The sequence below is a fragment of the Arachis ipaensis genome, chromosome B9 (assembly GCF_059453495.1).
Source record: "Arachis ipaensis isolate K30076 ecotype BB chromosome B9, ASM5945349v1, whole genome shotgun sequence".
NCBI classification, from domain to species: domain Eukaryota; kingdom Viridiplantae; phylum Streptophyta; class Magnoliopsida; order Fabales; family Fabaceae; genus Arachis; species Arachis ipaensis.
The window spans coordinates 103998231-104013973 of NC_142444.1; the positions used below are offsets into that span (position 1 = coordinate 103998231).

The 15743-nt window shown below is 40.0% G+C and overlaps 1 non-coding gene across 1 annotated transcript; it reads left to right on the forward strand.

Moving 5' to 3' along the window:
• The first annotated feature begins 2447 nt into the window (after window positions 1–2447).
• Window positions 2448–2551, forward strand: LOC148545733 (small nucleolar RNA R71). The gene has a single exon (XR_015901196.1). It is a non-coding gene; the product is annotated as a small nucleolar RNA R71 (small nucleolar RNA).
• The last annotated feature ends 13192 nt before the right edge of the window (window positions 2552–15743 follow it).

Consider the following 15743-nt stretch of genomic DNA (forward strand, 5'->3'; position numbering starts at 1 on the left):
ATGTGTGAAAATGAAGGAGTGGTGAGGGGTTTATATAGAGGTAGGGGGAGAGTTAGGTTTCGTGTATTAGGGTTGGGTTTGGGAGGGAAAGGATTTTGAATTTGGAGGTAGGTGGGGTTTTTTGGGAAAGAGTGGATGGATGTGATTGGTGAAGAGGTGATGGGTAAGGGTGATAGAGGTGATTGGTGAAGGGTATTTGGGAAAGAGTGTTATGAAAAGGTGTGAAGAAGAGAGAAGTGGGGTAGGTGGGGATCCTGTGGGGTCCACAGATCCTGAGGGGTCAAGGACTTAGCATCCCTGCTCCATTTAGGCATGTAAATGCCCTTAGAGTGCAATCCTGGCGTTTAACGCCAGGCTGCTGCTTGTTTCTGGCGTTAAACGCCAGCTTTTCTCCCTTTATTGGCGTTTAACACCAAGTTGGTGCTCGTTTCTGGCGTTAAACGTCAGACTGTAGCCTGTTTCTGGCATTTAATGCCAGCTTGATACTTTTTTCCAGTGTTAAACGCTAGTCTGATGCTTCTTACCGGCGTTTAAACGCCAGTAAGCTTATCCTCCAGGGTGTGCTATTTTTAATGCTGGTTTTCATTCTATTTTTGATTTTTCAGTTATTTTTGTGACTTCACATGATCATCAACCTACAGGAAACATAAAATAACAATGGAAAATAAATAGATATAATTAAATAACATTGGGTTGCCTCCCAATAAGCGCTTCTTTAATGTCAATAGCTTGACAGTGAGCTCTCATGGAGCCTCACAGATAATCAGAGCAGGGTTGGAGCCTGTCAACACCAAACTTAGAGTTTGATTGTGGCTTCTCAACACCAAACTTAGAGTTTGGTTGTGGCCTCCCAACACCAAACTTAGAGTTTAAATGTGGGTTTTTTTTTGACTCTGTATTGAGAGAAGCTTTTCATGCTTCCTCTCCATGGTTACAGAAGGAGAACCTTGAGTCTTAAATACAAGGTAGTCCTCATTTAACTGAAGGACTAACTCTCCTCTGTCAACATCAATCACAGCTTTTGCTGTGGCTAGGAAGGGTCTGCCAAGGATGATAGATTCATCCTCATCCTTCCCAGTGTCTAGGATTGTGAAATCAGCAGGGATGTAAAGGCCTTCAAACTTTACTAGCACGTCCTCTACTAGTCCATAAGCCTGTTTCATTGATTTGTTTGCCATCTCTAGTGAGATTCTTGTAGCTTGTACCTCAAAGATTCCCGGTTTCTCCATTACAGAGGGTGGCATGAGGTTTATCCCTGATCCCAGGTCACACAGAGCCTTTTCAAAGGTCATGGTGCCTATGGTACAAGGTATGAAGAATTTTTCGGGATCCGATTTCTTCTGAGGTAATGTCTGCCTCATTAATGCATTCAGTTCATTAGTGAACAAGGGGGGTTCATCCTCCCAAGTCTTATTACCAAATAACTTGTCATTCAGGTTCATGATTGCTCCTAGATATTTAGCAACTTGCTCTTCAGTGATGTCTTCATTCTCTTCAGAGGAAGAATATTCATCAGAGCTCATGAATGGCAGAAGAAAGTTCAATGGAATCTCTATGGTTTCTGTATGAGCCTCAGATTCCTTTGGTTCCTCAAAGGGAAACTCCTTTCTGTCCAGAGGACGTCCCATGAGGCTTTTCTCATTGGGACTCACGTCCTCCTCACTCTCTCCAAGTTCGGCCATGTTGGTCATGGTTATGGCCTTGCACTCTCTCTTAGGATTTTCTTCTGTATTGCTTGGGAGAGTACTAGGAGGAGTTTTAGTAATCTTCTTACTCAGCTGACCCACCTGAACCTCCAAATTTCTAAGGGAAGACCTTGTTTCATTCATGAAACTTAGTGTGGTCTTAGATAGATCAGAGACTATGGTTGCCAGGCCAGAATGGCTCTGTTCAGAATTCTTTGTCTGTTGCTAAGTAGATGATAGAAAAGGCTTGCTATTGCTAAACCTATTTCTTCCACCATTATTTTTGAAGCCTTTTTGAGGCTTCTGTTGGTCCTTCCATGAGAAATTTGGATGATTTCTCCATGAAGGATTATAGGTGTTTCCATAGGGTTCTCCCATGTAATTCACCTCTGCCATTGCAGGGTTTTCAGGATCATAAGCTTCTTCTTCAAAAGATGTTTCTTTAGTACTGTTGGATGTAGCTTGCAATCCATTCAGACTCTGAAAAATCATATTGACTTGCTGAGTCAATATTTTGTTCTGAGCCAATGTGGCATTCAGAGTATCAATTTCAAGAACTTCCTTCTTTTGAGGCATCCCATTGTTCACAGGATTCCTCTCAGAGGTGTACATGAACTGGTTATTTGCAACCATTTCAACGAGTCCTGAGCTTCTGTAGGGGTTTTCAGATAAAGAGATCCTCCTGCAGAATGGTCCAATGACATTTTTGACAACTCAGACAAACCATCATAGAATATACATATGATGCTTCATTCTGGAAGCATGTCAGAATGACACCTTTTGATCAATTGCTTATATCTTTCCCAAGCTTCATAGAGGGACTCACCTTCCTTCTGTCTGAAGGTTTGAATTTCCACTCTAAGCTTGCTCATCTTTTGAGGTGGAAAGAATTTGGCCAGGAAAGCACTGACCAGCTTTTCCCAAGAGTTCAAGCTTTTCTTAGGTTGTGAATCCAACCATATCCTAGCTCTGTCTCTTACAGTAAAAGAGAAAAACATAAGTTTGTAGATCTCAGGGTCAACCCCATGAGTCTTAACAGTGTCACAGATTTGCAAGAACTCAGCTAAAAACTGATGAAGATCTTCCAATGAAAGCCCATGATACTTGCAATTCTACTGCATTAGAGAAACTAATTGAGGCTTAAGCTCAAAGTTGTTTGCTACAATTGCAGGAATTGAGATGCTTCTTCCACAGAAGTCAGAAGAAGGTGCAATAAAGTCACCAAGCATCTTCCTTGTATTGTTGGCATTATTGTTAATTGGTTTGGCCATGTCTCCTTCTTTTTTAAAAATTTCTGTTAGGTCCTCTCCATAGGGTTGTGCGTTAGCTTCTCTTAGTTTCCTGATGAGCGGGTATTTTATACGCTTTTTGGAGTTAATTTCATATAGATTTTAGTACATTTTAGTTAGTTTTTAGTTTATTCTCATTAGTTTTTAGGCAAAATTCATATTTCTGGACTTTACTATGAGTTTGTGTATTTTTCTGTGATTTCAGGTATTTTTTGGCTGAAATTGAGGGAGCTGAGCAAAAATCTGATTTAGGCTGAAAAATGACTGCTGATGCTGTTGGATTCTGACCTCCCTGCACTCAAAGTGAATTTTCTTGAGCTACAGAATTCCAAATGGCACGCTTCTAATTGCGTTGGAAAGTAGACAGCCAGAGCTTTCCAGCAATATATAATAGTCCATACTTTGCTCAAGAATAGATGACGTAAACTGGTGTTCAACGCCAGTCCCATGCTGCTGTCTGGCGTCCAGCGCCAGAAACAAGTTAGGAGTTGGAGTTCAACGCCAGAATTGGATCCAGAGCTGGCGTTGAACGCCCAAAACAGCCTTATGCATGTGAGAAGCTTTAGTCTCAGCCCCAGCACACACCAAGTGGGCCCCAGAAGTGGATTTCTGCACCATCTATCATAGTTTACTCATTTTCTGTAAACCTAGGTTACTAGTTTAGTATTTAAACAACTTTTAGAGATTTATTTTGTATCTCATGACATTTCAGATCAAAACTTTGTACCTTTTTGACGGCATGAGTCTCTAAACTCCATTGTTGGGGGTGAGGAGCTCTGCTGTGCCTCGATGAGTTAATGCCAGTATTTCTGTTTTCTATTCAATCATGTTTGTTCCTATCTAAGATATTCATTTGCCCTTATTATGATGAATGTGATGATCCGTGACACTCATCACCATTCTCAACCTATGAACGTGTGCTTGACAACCACCTCCGTTCTACATTAGATTGAATGAGTATCTCTTAGATTCCTTAATCGGAATCTCCGTGGTATAAGCTAGATTCCATTGGCAGCATCCTTGAGAATCCGGAAAGTCTAAACCTTATCTGTGGTATTCCGAGTAGGATTCTGGGATTGGATGACTGTGACGAGCTTCAAACTCGCGAGTGCTGGGCGTAGTGACAGACGCAAAAGGATAGCGAATCCTATTCCAGTATGATCGAGAACCTACAGATGATTAGCCGTGCGGTGACAGCGCACCTAGACCATTTTCACTGAAAGGAAGGATGGTAGCCATTGACAACGGTGATCCTCCAACACACAGCTTGCCATAGGAGGGACGTGCGTGCGTGAAGAAGAAGATAGAGAGAAAGCAGATATTCAAAAGGCAAAGCATCTCCAAAACTCCAACATATTCTCATTTACTGCATAACAAGTAACCCTTAATTCATGCTCTCTTGTTCATTTGCAAGTCAATTGATAACCACTAATTAATATCCTGACTAAGAGTTGCAAGATAACCATAGCTGCTTCAAGCCAACAATCTCTGTGGGATCGACCCTTACTCACGTAAGGTATTACTTGGATGACCCATTTCACTTGCTGGTTAGTTGTGCGGAATTACATAGTGTGAAGTAATTTTCGTGCACCAAGTTTTTGGCACCGTTGCCGGGGATTGTTTGAGTTTGAACAACTGACAGTTTATTTTGTTGCTTAGATTAGGAAATATTTTTCTTTTTGGTTTAGAGTCTTTTATTATTTATACATTGTTAAAACACTTTAAATTTATAGCTCAATTAGTTAGAGCGTGGTGCTTATGTTCTGGGTAATTGGCTATCCTATTTTTAAAATCTTTTTCAAAAATAATTTTTCTTTGAATAAATCTTGTGCCAAACTCTAAATTTGGTATTTTCTGGGTGATTTTTCTTTGTTTTTTTTCGAAAATTATAGTTTGGTTTTCTAAAAATTTTAAGTTTGGTGTTCTTTCTTCATGTTCTTGTGTTCTTGTGAGTCTTCAAAGCGTTCTTGAGTTTTCCTTGTGTCTTAATCCTAAAATTTTTAAGTTTGGTGTTCCTTGGTGTTTTCCCTCCAAAATTTTCGAAAACAAGGAGCATTAGATCTAAAAATTTTAAATCTTGTGCTATTTTATTGTTTTTCTCTTTCCTCACTAAATTCAAAAATATCTTTTCTCTCTATTTTTAAAACAAATTTTCGAAAATTATTTTAAAAAAAAAATTCAGATTTTTTTTTTCAAAATTTAAAATCTTTTCCAAATCATATCTTTTTCAAAAGTTCCTAACCACTTTCTCTCTCCTCATTTTTTCGAAAATCTTCACCTATTTATATTTATTTTATTTTAATTTATTGTATTCTCAAAATAATTAAAATAAATAAATAAATAAAAATAAATATTTTCTCTACATCATCTCCCTTTCTCCATCATGGATCTAAGTGGAAATGAACAGTCCAGGAGGACTCTGGGGTCATATGCTAACCCCTCTACTGCTTCATACGGGAGTAGCATCTGCATACCTTCCATTGGAGTCAGTAGCTTTGAGTTGAATCCTCAGCTCATTATCATGGTGCAGCAAAGCTGCCAGTATTCTGGTCTTCCACAGGAAGAACCTACAGAGTTTCTGGCACAGTTTTTACAAATTACTGACACAGTACATGATAAGGAAGTAGATCAGGATGTCTACAGATTATTACTATTTCTATTTGCTGTAAAAGACCAAGCCAAGAGGTGGTTAAATAACCAACCTAAGGCTAGCATAAGGACATGGAAACAGCTGACAGAAAAATTCCTGAATCAATACTTTCCTCCAAAACGGATGACACAGCTAAGGCTGGACATCCAAGGCTTTAAACAAGGAGATAATGAATCTCTTTATGACGCCTGGGAGAGATACAGAGATATGCTACGAAAATGCCCCTCTGAAATGTTTTCAGAGTGGGTTTAGTTAGACATCTTCTATTATGGGCTTACAGAAAGAGCTCAGATCTCTTTAGATTGCTCAGCTGGTGGATCTATCCACATGAGAAAGACAATTGAAGAAGCTCAAGAGCTCATTGATATAGTTGCCAGAAATCAGCATCTGTACCTAAGCAGTGACTCTTCCATGAAAGAAGAGGCTAAAATAGTAACTGCTGAACTCAATCCTGCAGAGCAAGCTGCTGAATTCAATCAACAATTGGATTTTCTAACAAAGCAGTTAGCTGAATTCAAGGATAAACTACAAGAGACAAGGATGGCTAATATAAACATTGAAGAACAATTGAAGCAAACAAAGCAGCAGCTGTCAAGACAAATAACAGAAGAATGCCAAGCAGTCCAATTAAGAAGTGGGAAAACATTAAATACCCCACCTCAAGGCAGCAAGAAGCCAAGAAATGAGCAAACCATCCAAAATCCACCAGAGGACAGTAAGAGCCCAAGGAAAAATAATTCTGGCACAAAAACGCCAGAAATTTGGTGGAAGGCTGGCGCTGAACGCCCAGACCATGCTCAGGACTGGCGTTCAACGCCAGAAACAAGCAAGGATCTGGCGTTGAACGCCCAAAAGGAGCACAGTTCTGGCGTTCAGACGCCAGGAAGAACTGGGAAGCTGGCGTCTAACGCCACTCCAGCTCCTAACTCTGGCATTCAATTGCCAGTGAGGGATCAGACACACACAAGTGCTGATGATAACCCATCTAAAAAGGCTTCCTCAACCACTTCTGTAGGAAATAAACTTACAGCAACTAAGGTTGAGGAATATAAAGCCAAGATACCTTATCCTCAAAAACTCCGCCAAGAGGAGCAGGATAAGCAATTTGCTCGCTTTGCAGATTATCTCAAGACTCTTGAAATAAAGATTCCATTTGCAGAGGCACTTGAGTAAATACCTTCTTATGCCAAGTTCATGAAAGAGATCTTGAGTCATAAGAAGGATTGGAGAGAAACTGAAAGAGTTCTCCTCATTGAAGAATGTAGTGCAGTCATTCTGAAAAGCTTTCCTGAAAAGCTTAAAGACCCTGGGAGTTTTCTGATACCATGCACATTAGAAGGTAATTGCACCAAGACAGCTTTATGTGATCTTGGGGCAAGCATCAACCTAATACCTGCATCCACTATTAGAAAGCTTGGTTTAACTGAAGAAGTTAAACCAACCCGGGTATGTCTCCAACTTGCTGATGGCTCCATTAAATACCCATCAGGCGTGATTGAAGACATGATTGTCAGAGTTGGGCCATTCGCCTTTCCCACTGACTTTGTGGTGCTGGAAATGGAGGAGCACAAGAGTGCCACTCTCATTTTAGGAAGGCCATTCCTAGCAACTGGACGAACTCTCATTGATGTCCAACAGGGGGAAATAACCCTGAGAGTCAATGATGATGAGTTTAAGTTGAATGCTGTCAAAGCCATGCAACATCCAGACACATCAAAAGACTGCATGAAAGTTGATCTTATTGGCTCTTTGGTAGAAGAGATCAACATGGCTGTGAGTCTCGAATCAGAGTTGGAAGACATCTTTAAAGATGCTCAGCCTGATTTGGAGGATTCAGAGGAAATGAAAGAGCCTCTGAAATTTCCTCTGGAAGAGAAAAAACCTCCTAAACCCGAGCTCAAACCATTACCACCATCCCTGAAATATGCATTTCTGGGAGAAGGTGACACTTTTCCAGTGATCATAACCTCTGCTTTAAATCCACAGGAAGAGGAAGCACTTATTCAAGTGCTAAGGACACACAAGACAGCTCTTGGGTGGTCCATAGGTGACCTTAAGGGCATAAGCCCAGCTAGATGCATGCACAAAATCTTATTGGAGGATAATGCTAAACCAGTGGTTCAACCACAGAGGCGGCTGAATCTAGCCATGAAGGAAATGGTGCAGAATGAGGTCACCAAATTACTGGAGGCTGGGATTATTTATCCTATTTCTGATAGCCCTTGGGTGAGCCCTGTTCAAGTTGTCCCCAAAAAGGGAGGAATGACAGTGGTTCATAATGAAAAGAATGAACTGGTTCCTACAAGAACAGTTACAGGGTGGCGCATGTGTATTGACTATAGAAGGCTCAATACAGCCACCAGAAAGGATCATTTCCCTTTACCATTCATAGACCAGATGCTAGAAAGATTGGCAGGTCATGATTATTACTGCTTTTTGGATGGCTACTCAGGATATAACCAGATTGCAATAGATCCCCAGGATCAAGAGAAAACAACATTCACATGTCCATCTGGAGTGTTTGCTTATAGAAGGATGCCATTTGGGCTGTGTAATGCGCCTGCAACCTTCCAGAGATGCATGCTCTCTATTTTCTCTGATATGGTGGAAAAATTCCTGGAAGTCTTCATGGATGACTTCTCAGTATATAGAGACTCATTCAGCTCCTGTCTTGATCACCTGAAACTAGTTCTGAAAAGATGCCAAGAGACCAACCTGGTTTTAAACTGGGAAAAATGTCACTTTATGGTGACTGAAAGGATTGTCCTTGGGCATAAAATTTCAAATAAGGGAATAGAGGTGGATCAAGCAAAAATAGAGGTAATTGAAAAATTACCACCGCCTGCCAATGTTAAGGCAATCAGAAGCTTTCTGGGGCATGCAGGATTCTATAGGAGGTTTATAAAGGATTTTTCAAAAATCGCTAAACCTCTGAGCAATCTGCTAGCTGCTGACATGCTATTTATATTTGACACAGAGTGTCTGCAGGCGTTTGAAACGCTGAAAGCCAAGCTGGTCACAACACCAGTTATTTCTGCACCAGACTGGACATTACCATTTGAGCTAATGTGTGACGCCAGTGATCACGCCATTGGTGCAGTGCTGGGGCAGAGGCATGACAAGCTTCTGCACATCATTTATTATGCTAGCCGCATTTTAAATGATGCCCAGAAAAATTACACAACCACAGAAAAAGAATTGCTTGCAGTGGTTTATGCCATTGACAAGTTTAGATCATACTTGGTAGGATGAAAGGTGATTGTGTATACTGACTATGCTGCTCTCAAATATCTACTCACAAAGCAGGATTCAAAACCCAGGCTCATAAGATGGGTGTTGCTTCTGCAAGAGTTTGATATAGAAATAAGAGACAGAAAAGGGACAGAGAACCAAGTGGCTAATCACCTGTCCCGGATAGAGCCAGTAGAAGGGACGTCCCTCCCCTCTCCTGAGATCTCTAAGACTTTTCCAGATGAGCATTTATTTGCCATTCAGGAAACACCATGGTTTGCAGACATTGCAAACTATAAAGCTGCAAGGTTCATACCCAAAGAGTACAGCAGGCAACAAAAGAAAAAATTAATTACTGATGCAAAGTACTACTTGTGGGATGAACCCTATCTCTTTAAGAGATGTGCAGACGGAATAATCCGTAGGTGTGTGCCTAGAGAGGAAGCACAAAGGATCCTATGGCATTGCCATGGATCACAATATGGAGGCCATTTCGGAGGTGAGCGAACAGCCACTAAGGTCCTCCAATGTGGCTTCTATTGGCCCACACTCTATAAAGATTCCTGAGAGTTTGTACGAAACTGTGACAGTTGCCAAAGAGCTGGTAATCTGCCTCATGGTTACGCCATGCCTCAATAAGGAATCTTGGAGATTGAGTTGTTTGACGTATGGGGAATTGACTTCATGGGGCCTTTCCCACCATCATACTCAAACACTTATATTCTGGTGGCATTTGACTACGTATCAAAATGGGTAGAGGCCGTTGCCACACCCACCAATGATACTAAAACAGTGCTGAAGTTCCTCCAGAAACATATCTTCAGCAGGTTTGAGGTCCCTAGAGTACTAATCAGTGATGGGGGCACTCACTTCTGCAATAAATAGCTCTACTCTGCCATGGTACGGTATGGGATTCGCCACAAGGTGGCAACTCCATATCATCCACAAACTAATGGGCAAGCTGAAGTCTCTAACAGAGAGCTAAAAAGAATCCTGGAACGGATTGTAAGTACCCGTAGAAAGGATTGGGCACGAAGTTTGGATGATGCTCTGTGGGCTTACAGAACAGCATTCAAGACTCCTATAGGGACCTCTCCATACCAACTTGTGTATGGTAAGGCATGTCACCTGCCCGTGGAACTGGAACATAAAGCCTTCTGGGCAACCAGATTCCTAAACTTTGATGCCAAATTAGCTGGAGAAAAAAGATTGCTCCAGCTAAATGAACTAGAGGAATTCAGATTCACTGCTTTCGAAAATGCCAAGCTTTATAAAGAAAAATAAAAAAAATGGCATGACCGAAAGCTGTCATCTAGAATCTTTGAACCAGGACAAAAGGTTCTGTTGTTTAACTCTAGGCTCAGGCTATTCCCCGGGAAACTGAAGTCCCGGTGGAGGGGACTATATGGTTATGTGGAGCTTCAAGATAGTGATTCTGATAAGAAGTTCATTGTTAATGGACAGAGAATCAAGCACTATCTTGAAGGCAATGTTGAGCAAGAGTGCTCAAGGCTGAAGCTAGATTAAAAGCTCAGCAAGGTCCAGCTAAAGACAATAAAGAAGCGCTTGCTGGGAGGCAACCCAGCCATGGGGCATCACTTCCTCTAAGCATTTTGCCCTATTCTTGATTTTATTTGTTTATATAAAATTCATTGATCCTAAGGTAAAGAGTCAAATGTGTAAGTTCACAGGGTTACAGAAGGATTCTGCACGCAAAATAGAGAAACAGAGCTCACTGACAAGAAAACGCCAGTAAAAATCTGTTTTGGGCATTAAACGCCCAACAGAAGCATCCACTGGGCGTTGAACGCCAGTGAGGATAGCCATCTGGGCGTTGAACGCCAGAAAGAAGCTCTTTCTGGGCGTTTAACACTAGATTTACAGCGTTCTGGGCGTTCAGAAAAATGCCCAGTAACAAAGGACTTCCTGGCGTTCAACGCCAGAAATAAGCAGCACTGGGCGTTGAACGCCCAGGAGAAGCAGCATTTGGGCGTTGAACGCCCAAAACATGCAGCGTTTGGGCGTTCAAACACCAGGATGGTGGGGAGGAGGTAAATTCATTTTTTCTTCATATTTTTCATTTTAATCCTAATTTTCATGTTTCAATTCATGATTTCTTGCATAAACATGTTAAGAACCCTGATTTCTAAAATCCCTAATTTCTAAAAACCCTTCTTTAAAAATATTAAATGTATCTTAATCCATAAGCACAAATCCTTTTTTTCAATCCAACTCAACTCTTTTTCAAAATTTTCAAAACAAATCTCTCTCTTTTCATTCAAAAATCTTTTCAACTAAGCAATATCTTTTTCAAATCCCCATACTATCTTTTTCAAAATTCCAAATCTATCTTTTTCAAATATCTTTCATATCTTTTCAATTTTAAACCATATCTTTTCTTATCATATTTTTTTTTCTAAAAATCATATCTTCTATCTTATCTTTCTCCCTATTTTTTCAAAAACCCACCCCCTCCCTTTAAATTTGGGTTCGGCCTCCCTCCCCTCCCATCCACTATTGCACCTAGCTCTCCTTCTCTCCCTCTCCTTTCTTTTCTTTTTGCTTGAGGACAAGCAAACCTCTAAGTTTGGTGTGCTCATCCGTGATCACTAAGATCATGGCTCCTAAAGGAAAACAACCCACTCCAATAGGCAAGAAAGAGAGTGTTCCAAAACCACTTTGGAATCAAGGAAAGTTCTTAACTAAAGAACATTCAGACCATTATTACAAAATAATGGGTCTAAGATCAGTGATCCCGGAAGTCAGATTCGATTTGAAAGAAGATGAATATCTGGAGATCCAGGAGCAAATTCGAATCAGGAACTGGGAGATCCTAGCTAATCCTAAAACGAAAGTGGGAAGGAATATGGTCCAGGAGTTCTATGCTAATATGTGGCATACAGACAGGCAAAGACTATCTGGATCTGATATCTATGACTATCGGACCGTGGTCAGAGGAAAGATTGTTCATACCCACCCTGACAAGATCAGGGAGATCTTAAAGCTACCTCAGCTGAAAGATGATCCAGACTCCTTCAATAGGAGAATGATGAGAACAGACAAGGGCCTGGATAAGATTCTAGAGGACATATGCATCCCTGGAGCCAGGTGGACCACCAGCACGAAGGGTGTTCCTAATCAACTCAAAAGAGAAGATCTCAAACCAGTCGCCAGAGGATGGCTGGATTTCATTGGGCATTCTCTGCTACCCACTAGCAGCCGTTCTGAAGTCACTATCAGAAGAGCAGTGATGATCCATTGCATCATGATGGGAAAAGAAGTGGAAGTTCATCAACTGATTTCAACTGAATTTTACAAAATTGCAAATAAAAATTCCAAAGATGCCAGGTTGGCTTATCCAAGCTTGATTTCTATGCTCTGCAAGGACGCTGGAGTAAGGATGGGAATAACTGAGTACATCTCAGTTGAGCGACCAATCACCAAAGCATCAATGGAAAAACAACAAGCACAGGATGACCCCATCAAGAAGAAAACACAGGAATTTCTCCCAGAAATCCCTCAATCTGAATACTGGGAGTATCTTGAGACATTAGTCAGCAAGATGCAAGAAGATATGGAACAAATAATAAAAGAACAGAAGGAACAAAGTAGCATTCTTTGCTATTTGATTAAAGAACAGGAGGAGCAAGGGCGCGACTTAAGGGAATTGAAGCGCCAGAAATTATCTCTTGAAGGACCAAGCACCCCATAAATTAGAGGAACATCCAGTCCCCAGAACAAAGGTTGTTAAATACCAATCTTAGCCTTAACTCTGTGATAACTATTCTTATTCTAGTTTTACCTTAGGAGTCATATAGTAGTAATTAGTATCTATATTTTTGATTTTATCTCCAATTAAGCTATAATTTAATTTTCTCATCATCATCAAACATGAATAAAATAGAAGAATTTCTTTAGAATAAGAGGCAATAATTTTCAAGTTTTTAATAAGAACATTCTAATTATTTACATGTGGTGGCAATGCTTTCTGTCTTCTGAATGAATGCTTGAACAGTGCATATGTCTTTTGAATTTGACGTTTAAGATTGTTAAATATGTTGGCTCTTGAAAGAATAATGAACATGAGACATGTTATTGATAATCTGAAAAATCATAAAAATGATTCTTGAAGCAAGAAAAAGCAGCAAAGAACAAAAGCATGCAGAAAAAGAAGAAGAAGAAGAAGAGAAAGCAGAAAAAGCCTAAGCTCTTAAAACCAAAAGGCAAGAGTAAAAAGCCAATAGCCCTTAAAACCAAAAGGCAAGGGTAATAAAAAGGATCCAAGGCTTTGAGCATCAGTGGATAGGAGGGCCTAAAGGAATAAAATCCTGGTCTAAGCAGCTGAACCAAGCTGTCCCTAACCATGTGCTTGTGGCGTGAAGGTGTCAAGTGAAAACTTGAGACTGAGCGGTTAAAGTCAAGGTCCAAAGAAAAAAGAAGAGTGTGCTTAAGAACACTGGACACCTCTAATTGGGGACTTTAGCAAAGCTGAGTCACAATCTGAAAAGGTTCACCCAATTATGTGTCTGTGGCATTTATGTATCCGGTGGTAATACTGGAAAACAAAGTGCTTAGGGCCACGGCCAAGACTCATAAAGTAGCTGTGTTCAAGAATCATCATACTGAAAAAGGAGAATCAATAACACTATCTGAATTCTAAGTTCCTATAGATGCCAATCACTCTGAGCTTCAATGGATAAAGTGAGGTGCCAAAACTGTTCGGAAGCAAAAAGCTACTAACCCCGCTCATCTAATTAGAATCTGAGCTTCACTCAAAAACTCTGAGATATTATTGTTTCTTGACCCATTTGTATTCTATTTTATTTATCTAGTTGCTTGAGGACAAGCAACAGTTTAAGTTTGGTGTTGTGATGAGCGGGTATTTTATATGCTTTTTAGGGTTAATTTCATATAGATTTTAGTACATTTTAGTTAGTTTTTAGTTTATTCTCATTAGTTTTTAGGCAAAATTCATATTTCTGGACTTTACTATGAGTTTGTGTGTTTTTCTGTAATTTCAGGTATTTTTTGGCTGAAATTGAGGGAGCTGAGCAAAAATCTGATTTAGACTGAAAAAGGACTACTGATGTTGTTGGATTCTGACCTCCCTGCACTCAAAGTAGATTTTCTGGAGCTACAGAACTTCAAATGGCGCGCTTCTAATTGCGTTGGAAAGTAGATATCCAGAGCTTTCTAGAAATATATAATAGTTCATACTTTGCTCAAGAATAGATGACGTAAACTGGCGTTCGACGCCAGTCCCACGCTGCTGTCTGGCGTCCAGCGCCAGAAACAAGTTAGGAGTTGGAGTTCAACGCCAGAATTGGATCCAGAGCTGGCGTTGAACGCCCAAAACAGCCTTATGCACGTGAGAAGCTTTAGTCTCAGCCCCATCACACACCAAGTGGGCCCCAGAAGTGGATTTCTGCACCATCTATCATAGTTTACTCATTTTCTGTAAACCTAGGTTACTAGTTTAGTATTTAGACAACTTTTAGAGATTTATTTTGTATCTCATGACATTTCAGATCAAAACTTTGTACCTTTTTGATGGCATGAGTCTCTAAACTCCATTGTTGGGGGTGAGGAGCTCTGCTGTGCGTCGATGAGTTAATGCCAGTATTTTTGTTTTCTATTCAATCATGTTTGTTCCTATCTAAGATATTCATTTGCCCTTATTATGATGAATGTGATGATCCGTGACACTCATCACCATTCTCAACCTATGAACGTGTGCCTGACAACCAACTCCGTTCTACATTAGATTGAATGAGTATCTCTTAGATTCCTTAATCGGAATCTCCGTGGTATAAGCTAGAATCCATTGGCAGCATCCTTGAGAATCCGAAAAGTCTAAACCTTGTCTGTGGTATTCCTAGTAGGATTCTGGGATTGGATGACTGTGATGAGCTTCAAACTCGTGAGTGCTGGGCATAGTGACAGACGCAAAAGGATAGCGAATCCTATTCCAGTATGATCGAGAACCTACAGATGATTAGCCGTGTGGTGACAGCGCACCTGGACCATTTTCACTGAAAGGAAGGATGGTAGCCATTGACAACGGTGATCCTCCAACACACAGCTTGCCATAGGAAGGACGTGCGTACGTGAAGAAGAAGATAGAGAGAAAGCAGATATTCAAAAGGCAAAGCATCTCCAAAACTCCAACATATTCTCATTTACTGCATAACAAGTAACCCTTAATTCATGCTCTCTTGTTCATTTGCAAGTCAATTGATAACCACTAATTAATATCCTGACTAAGAGTTGCAAGATAACCATAGCTGCTTCAAGCCAACAATCTCCATGGGATCGACCCTTACTCACGTAAGGTATTACTTGGACGACCCAGTGCACTTGCTGGTTAGTTGTGCGGAATTACATAGTGTGAATTAATTTTCGTGCACCATTTCCTCTTAAGAGTCCTTTCAGATTCAGGATCAGCTTCAATAAGAATGTCTTTGTCCTTGTTCCTACTCATATGAAAAAGAAGAGAACAGAAAAGAATAGGAATCCTCTATGTTACAGTATAGAGATTCCTTTATGTGAGTAGAAGAAGAGAAGAATAGAAGAAGGAGAAGAGAAAAATTCAAATTTAAATTAAAATAAAAGGAAAATATTTTTTTGTTTTTGTTTTAATTATTAGTTAGTATTCGAAAATTAAAAAGAGAAATAAAATTAAAATTAAAATTTGAAATAATTAGTTAATTAAAAAGAATTTTGAAAAAGTGGATAGGAGTTTTCGAAAATTAGAGAGAGAAAATTAGTTAGGTGGTTTTGAAAAAGATATGATTGAACTAGAAAACTTTTAAAATCAAACAAAAAGTCAAGTAGTTAATTGAAAAAGATTTGAAAATCAAATTTGAAAAGATAGGAAGTTAGAAAAGA